The 6,777-nt window shown below is 45.2% G+C and overlaps 1 pseudogene; it reads right to left on the bottom strand.

Moving 5' to 3' along the window:
- Nucleotides 1-6,141: 6,141 nt before the first annotated feature.
- Nucleotides 6,142-6,240, bottom strand: LOC124517184 (uncharacterized; annotated as a pseudogene).
- Nucleotides 6,241-6,777: the final 537 nt, after the last annotated feature.

Below are 6,777 nucleotides of genomic sequence, written 5' to 3'. Positions count from 1 at the left end.
TTCTGCAGGAAACAGATTTTTGGTAAATTGAGGGAAGAATGAAGCAATGGAAGGAGAAAAAAGAAGTCTATTGCATACAGGAGAGGCCTTCCTGCATAGAAAAGACCTTTAAGGGAGTATTCAAGAGAACGGGAAGAAGCAGGAAAGAAGAGTAACCTGAATGAAAAGCCAACCCATCAACGAAAGGGATTATGTCTAAACAAGTAAGGAGTGGCAGGGAAGGGGGTGAGGGGTGGGGTGCCTGGGAACATGTTATCTTTATGGGTGATACTTCGTAGGCTGCTTTGCCTCTTCCCTCACCTGTTGCTTTCAAGTCCACTTTCTGAATGAGAAAGTCAGAGGAGTCAGAGGTAGGCATATGCAATGGCCACAGGCAAGCTTAAACTCTAACAAGACAGATTAATTCCTTCCCTAGAATGTAAGCACTACCTCTCTGATAGCAATCAACTGACTGACTCTGAAGCTTTTCTCCACTGCAAATGTGGAGATTTGTTCCTACAACTAAATCACTGGAACATCTTGTTCAGCCAAAGCATTTCTTCTTCAAGGAAACCTATGCCAGTGCTCGGGATGCCAGGCTATTCCTCCCTAACCCAGGATACCATCTTGACAAATCAACTTAGCCTGAGTCAGCAAGGGCGTTGGGCAAACCCTCTGTCTCTGATTGGATGAGAGGTCATGTCATTCACACACTCAGACTACCCCTCCCAACTCCGCGCTTATTTTCCTTTGTCCCTAGCTTGATTTCAACCACTGAACCCAACAGTCCAGGTCTACCCGCCCCCCCCCCAAAGACTAGACTGGCCTCACAGAGCCAGCACCTCAAACTCAAGTCGTCCATAATGGAACCCTTCACCTCTTCACACACCAAGTATGCTTTTCCTCATGGTTTCTCAATGCTTGCTAAACATACCTACCTCCCAGGTCAGGAAGCCTCACAGACCTTTCTACTACCCAGCCCCCAAGGCTCTTTCTTTTCTGAGCCAATTTGCAGCAACAATGGAAGGAGATTCCGATGCTGGAATCTCCTTCCATTGTTGCTGCAAACTCCAGAGATGAAGCCACGTGTCCCCTCTTCATCCCAGGGTTCAAAGAAAACTGAATCCATTTTCCTAGGTAGGGTTTTTTGGTTTTTGTTTTTAATTTTTTTTAACGTTTCTGCTTCTTTTTTTTTCTTTTGAGAGAGAGAGAGACAGAATGTAGCAGGGGAGGGGTAGAGAGAAAGGGAGACGCAGAATCCGAAGCAGACTCCAGGCTCCAAGCTGTCAACACAGAGCCTGATGTGGGGCTCGAACCCACAAACTGTGAGATCGTGACCTGAGCTGAAGTCGGTCGCTTAACCAACTGAGCCACCAGGCACCCCCCGAGGAAGGGTTTTATAGTGACTCCCATGGCACAGGAAACATTAGTTCACTATAAATAATGTATAGTTTATAGAATTCAAAAGGTCATAGACTGAAGGGGCTTCCAGCCTCTGTTTCCAAAGGCAGAGCTCCCCACACCTTACCTCTTCCCTTCCTTCTGGCCTGGCCTTCAGCTCAGGAGCATGCAATGCTCACAGAACAGCTAAGCTGCTCTCCATCAAGCTGGTGGTTTGTATTTCTAAGACTCTCTTGTTTCCGGGACTCTGCTTGACACACACACACACACAAAAAACGATAACTTTCCTTTTTCTTAACATCTTTTTTAAAAACCAACTAGTCTTAAAACTTTATAATAACTCCTCCCTCTTCCTCTCAGAATTGCAAGACTCTATCCTCTACCCTTTCCTTTCCATTCCCAGCTCATTGTCCTGGGTTAGGCCCTCTTAATAGTTTAATTAGTCTAGGCTATTGCTCTACCCTCTTAACTGGTCAGCCGGTTTCTGATATCACTCTAAATGATACTTACCTCTAGCTCTTTTTCGTGGTGCCTCGGAGGCAGTAGGCAGCCTCACGATGAAGCTGAACATCTCTTTCCCAGCTACTGGCTGCCAGAAACTCATTGCAGTGGACGATGAATGCAAACTTCATGCCATTATGAGAAGCGAATGGCCACAGAAGTTGCTGCTGATGCTTTAGGGGAAGAATGGAAGGATTACGGGGTCCGCATCAGCGGTGGCAATGACAAACAAGTCTTCCCCATGAAGCGGTGTCTTGACCCATGGCCATGTCCGCTTACTGCGGAGTAAGGGGCATTCCTGCTACCGACCACGGAGGACTGGAGAAAGAAAGTGCAAATCTGTTCGAGGTTGCATTGTGGATGCCAGTCTCAGTGTTCTCAACTTGGTCATCGTGAAAAAAGGGGAGAAGGATATTCTTGGACTCACTGATACTACTGTGCCTCGTCGCCTGGGGCTCCAAAGAGCTAGCAGATCCGCAAGCTTTTCAGTCTCTCGGAGGAAGATGATGTCCACCAGTATGTTGTGGGAAGGCCCCTAAACAAAGAAGGTAAGAAACCTCGAACCAAAGCACCCAAGATTCAGCATCTAGTTACACCACGTGTCCTCCAACACAAACTTCGTCGGCCCATTGCTTTGAAGAAACAGCACATGAAGAAAAGGAAGAGGCTGCAGAAGATGCTAAGCTTTTGGCCAAAAGAATGAAGGAGGCCAAAGAAAAGCACCAGGGACAGATTTCCAAGAGACAGAGGCTGTCTTCTCTGAGAGCTTCTACCTCAAAGTCTGAGTCCAGTCAAAAATGAGAGGGTTGTAAGAGGAACAAATAAATAAGATCAGACATCAAAAAATAAAAAATAAAAAATAAATAAATGATACTTGTAAAGCACATTTTGATCATGTCACTACTGTTCCCTCTTACTCCCCTACCCTCAACATTTTTAATAACTCTCTGTTGCTCACAGAACAAAGACAAAATTACTTAGCATGGTATTCAAGACTTCCACGTTTGCTCCCCAACCTGCCAGTCTGGTCTTACATTCTCAGACTCTAAATTCCTGCCGGTGCAACAGGCTCTAAGGTTTCAAACTCACCTCTGTCTGCAATGCATGTCCACCTGTTAAAATCCTGGCAGTCATCCACACAAAAATCTGCACACAGATGCTTATAGCAGTTTTATTCATAATCGCCCAAACTTGGAAGCAACTAAGACGTTCTTCGGTGGGTGACTGGATAAATAAACTGGTGCATCCAGACAATGGAATATTATCCAGCACTAAAAATAAACAAGCTATCAAGCCATGAATAGCATGGAAGAAACTCAAATGCCTGTTACTAAGTGAAAGAAGCCAATCTGAAAAGACTACACCCTGTATGATTCCAATTATACGGCATCCTCAAAAAGGCAAAACTTTGGAAACCATCAAAAGATCAGTGGTTGCCGAGGTGGCCGGGGAAGGAGAGGGATGAATGGGCAGAGCACGGAGGATTTTTAGGGCAGCAAAAGTACTCTGTGTGGCACTATAATGGTGGATACATGTTACACATGTTTCCTAGTCCACAGAATGTGCACACGAAGCATGAACCCTAATGCAAACTATGGACTTCGGGTGATTGTGATGTGTCGATGTACACGCAGATTCATTGACTGTAACAAATGCACCACACTGGGGTGCAATGTTGATAATGGGGCAAGCTGTGCGTGTGAAGGGATAGGCATATATAGGAACTCCTTGTACCTTCCTTTCAATTTTGCCGTGAGCCTAACTCTGCTCTTAAAAAAATAAAGTCTATGAAAAGAAACAAGGAAAAAAAAACCCTCCGGCTATCTTTCAAGGCTCAGATAAAATGATACCTGCTACACCTGCTACCTCCCTAACTTTTCCCTGCCTGAAATGCTTCCCTGGACTCTGGGTCCACCACACTTCCATACACGTGTCCCCGGGCACTTTTTACCTCTCACTTAGTAAGTGGTGCACACATTCCATCTCCTCTTTCAAACGCAATAAAACTCTATAAGGTCAAGAAAAGTGCCATTGATTTTTATACCCTTTTCAGTGCCTCACACATTCCCTTACATAAACTTACTTAATAAAAGATTTGTTAAATCCATTGATATGCTAGTGGTGATGTTAGTCAACAACTTTTTACAGGTAGATAGCTTCAACTTCAACTTGCAACCTTTTTGAATTTATATACGTTCTGCCAGGAAGTTATGTGAATCATTTCTTACGCAATCATGCTCTCAGTCCAGAGGTTAATCCATATGGGGATGAACTTTAGTTACAAATCCAAGTGAGTTCTATTCCAGAAAACTGTGTAATGCCTACTCAACACTGTACATAAGAACCGGCTCTTTTGTATTCCTTGTGAGTCAGGGGAGGAAAGGAAACTGGGTGGGTGAGGAACGTATTCAAGGTCCCTAGCAAATGAGGGCAGAGATTAGATTTAGAACATTGCAAGGTTTAGGGAAATGTTTGTATTCAGTCCCTGGGGTATGGTTCTCTGAGCAGTTGGTGAGTCATCCATGAAGGTGCTGATTAATACACAATGAGATTTGACTAGCATCGCACACGCAATGCCAAAGAAAGTCATCTTGTGGACAGATGGCCGGCCTGTTAGTATGGTATGCAGAAGGGTGAGTTCTGGCCCAGCAGCCAGGATGGCCGGGTTTTAGCTGGTCCTGCCCACTGTGCATCCTCAAGGGACTCATCCACTCATCTGTTTAAGCCTCATTGCCACCTCCGAATAGTGATAAGCACATCAAACTTAGGGAACCATAAGGTCCTTTCTAGCTCTAAAGCTGTGATTTGGAGAAATTCATTCACTCAATGAGTAGACCTTCTGAGCAAGTGCCTTTGTTGCATCCCTAGGAAGTAAAAAAGAGCCTGAAGCCCAAATGGGAAGGGAAAAACTAACACATCTGAAAATAAAAATTAACATCCAAGTTGGGAGTAGAATAGGGAAGGAATAAAATAAGGCCAACTCATGGAGAGTCTGGGGAGTCAGGCTGTGAAATCCCACCTTGACACAGGAGAGGGAGAAGAGGAAGGAGAAAGAACAGAGAATATTGGACTTTGGATTTTTTTTTTAATTTTTTTTTTATTTTTATTTTTCAACGTTTATTTATTTTTGGGACAGAGAGAGACAGAGCATGAACGGGGGAGGGGCAGAGAGAGAGGGAGACACAGAATCGGAAGCAGGCTCCAGGCTCCGAGCCATCAGCCCAGAGCCTGACGCGGGCTCGAACTCACGGACCGCGAGATCGTGACCTGGCTGAAGTTGGACGCTTAACCGACTGCGCCACCCAGGCGCCCCTGGACTTTGGATTTTATAGAACCTCCCTTTTGTCATCTGAGCCTCGTAGTACCCTGAGAGTTGTATGAGATACAGGGACAGAGCAGGCTCATCTAGACATGAATAAAATATTTTAGGACCCCCCCCCCGCCCCTAACAATAATGTCCTGGCTACAAATCTTGATAGGGGATAGATTCTAGGTCCCTTTCTGGACCATTAGACATTCTGGACCATCCTGAAACTCATCCTGACTTTTCACTAGTGCTGGTTTCACACTGCACCTCCCCAGATTCCAGCAGATCAAGAACCTAAAATGAGAGAATTAAATGCTTGTTAGACTCTTTATTTTTTAAGTTCTATTTTATTTTTGAGAGGGTAGGAGCAAGAGAGCATGTGTGTGAGCACAGAGGGAGAGGGAGAATCCCAAGGAGGCTCAGAGCTGTCAGCGCAGTGTGAGGTCATGACCTGAACCGAAATCAAGAGTCAGACACTCAACTGCCTGAGTCACCCAGGTGTTCCTGAAGTTCATTGCTTCTTTCCACTACCCTGACACAGGGGCATGATATGATAACAATGCTGTTTTTGAAAGAGAAGTCAGGCGGCCATTGGTAAGAATGATGAGCACTGGGAAGAGGAGGGAGACAAAAATGTGAACAGTTAGCAGGGGCAGCAATTCATAAGGGCCAGGGAAGGGTCTTGGTGATACATTCAATACGGGGGATGAAGGAAGAAATCATATTCAGATTCCACTGTTATCTATTGAGCATTTATTAGATTTCTAATTGTATACTTGGGTGCTTTGACACGCCCATTTAATATGGACTTTAGAACAACCATGCAGAGGTACGTTTTATAAGAGTCATTGAGAGAACCACCTGTGGTCTCTGGCTAACAGGTGCTAGTGTGGAATTTGAATCCAGCTGTCCTAACTCCCAGTCCCATGTTTTCTTCATGACATTATGGATCTAGAGACGTGGCATTTACATCTGTGTGTCACATTTGCACAGGGGCCGTGCTAATCTCTGTATCATTCCAATTTTAGTATGTGTGCTGCTGAAGCCAGCACTAGAGATGTGGCATTTGCAGTTGAAAGGAGTGGCTCACAGAGGGTTTGACTTTTGGACCCACAAATAGGAGTCATAGTGAGACATCCATCCAGTTGGAGATGTTCTGTACTGACCTGGCTCAGTCTTGCCTTCCATCCTAACTCATAAACACAGTCTCTCCACGGGCCTGTGACCTTCAGTGCGTTTCTCCTCCTGGATTGCGCTGATCCTACCGTCTCTGACAAATGCTCCACTCCACGTCCCACTTTCTGCCTGTGACTCCCCAGTTCCCCAGGTTTCCAGTTCTCTTACTCCCATTACAAATGCCTTTGACTTTTTGGAAACATTGGCCTCTTGATCTGTTTCTTTTCTTCCAACCTTTTATTACTTCCTCCAGGTTTCTCCATCTCCCCAAATGACCCTAGACTCCATGGCCGATCCTCTAGATCCTGCTCTTACCAGCACCTTTGATTCCCTTGCACCCCATCCCTCTGTAGCATCTCTCTGACAACACCCCAAGCTTAGCTTAATGTTGTAATCCACCTTCATGCTGACCT

The sequence above is a fragment of the Lynx rufus genome, unplaced genomic scaffold, assembly GCF_022079265.1.
Source record: "Lynx rufus isolate CCGP_SWC_20201006 ecotype Redwood Valley unplaced genomic scaffold, mLynRuf1.p SCAF_20, whole genome shotgun sequence".
Classification (NCBI taxonomy): Eukaryota; Metazoa; Chordata; class Mammalia; order Carnivora; family Felidae; genus Lynx; species Lynx rufus.
This window is presented reverse-complemented; position numbering and strand designations above follow the sequence as displayed.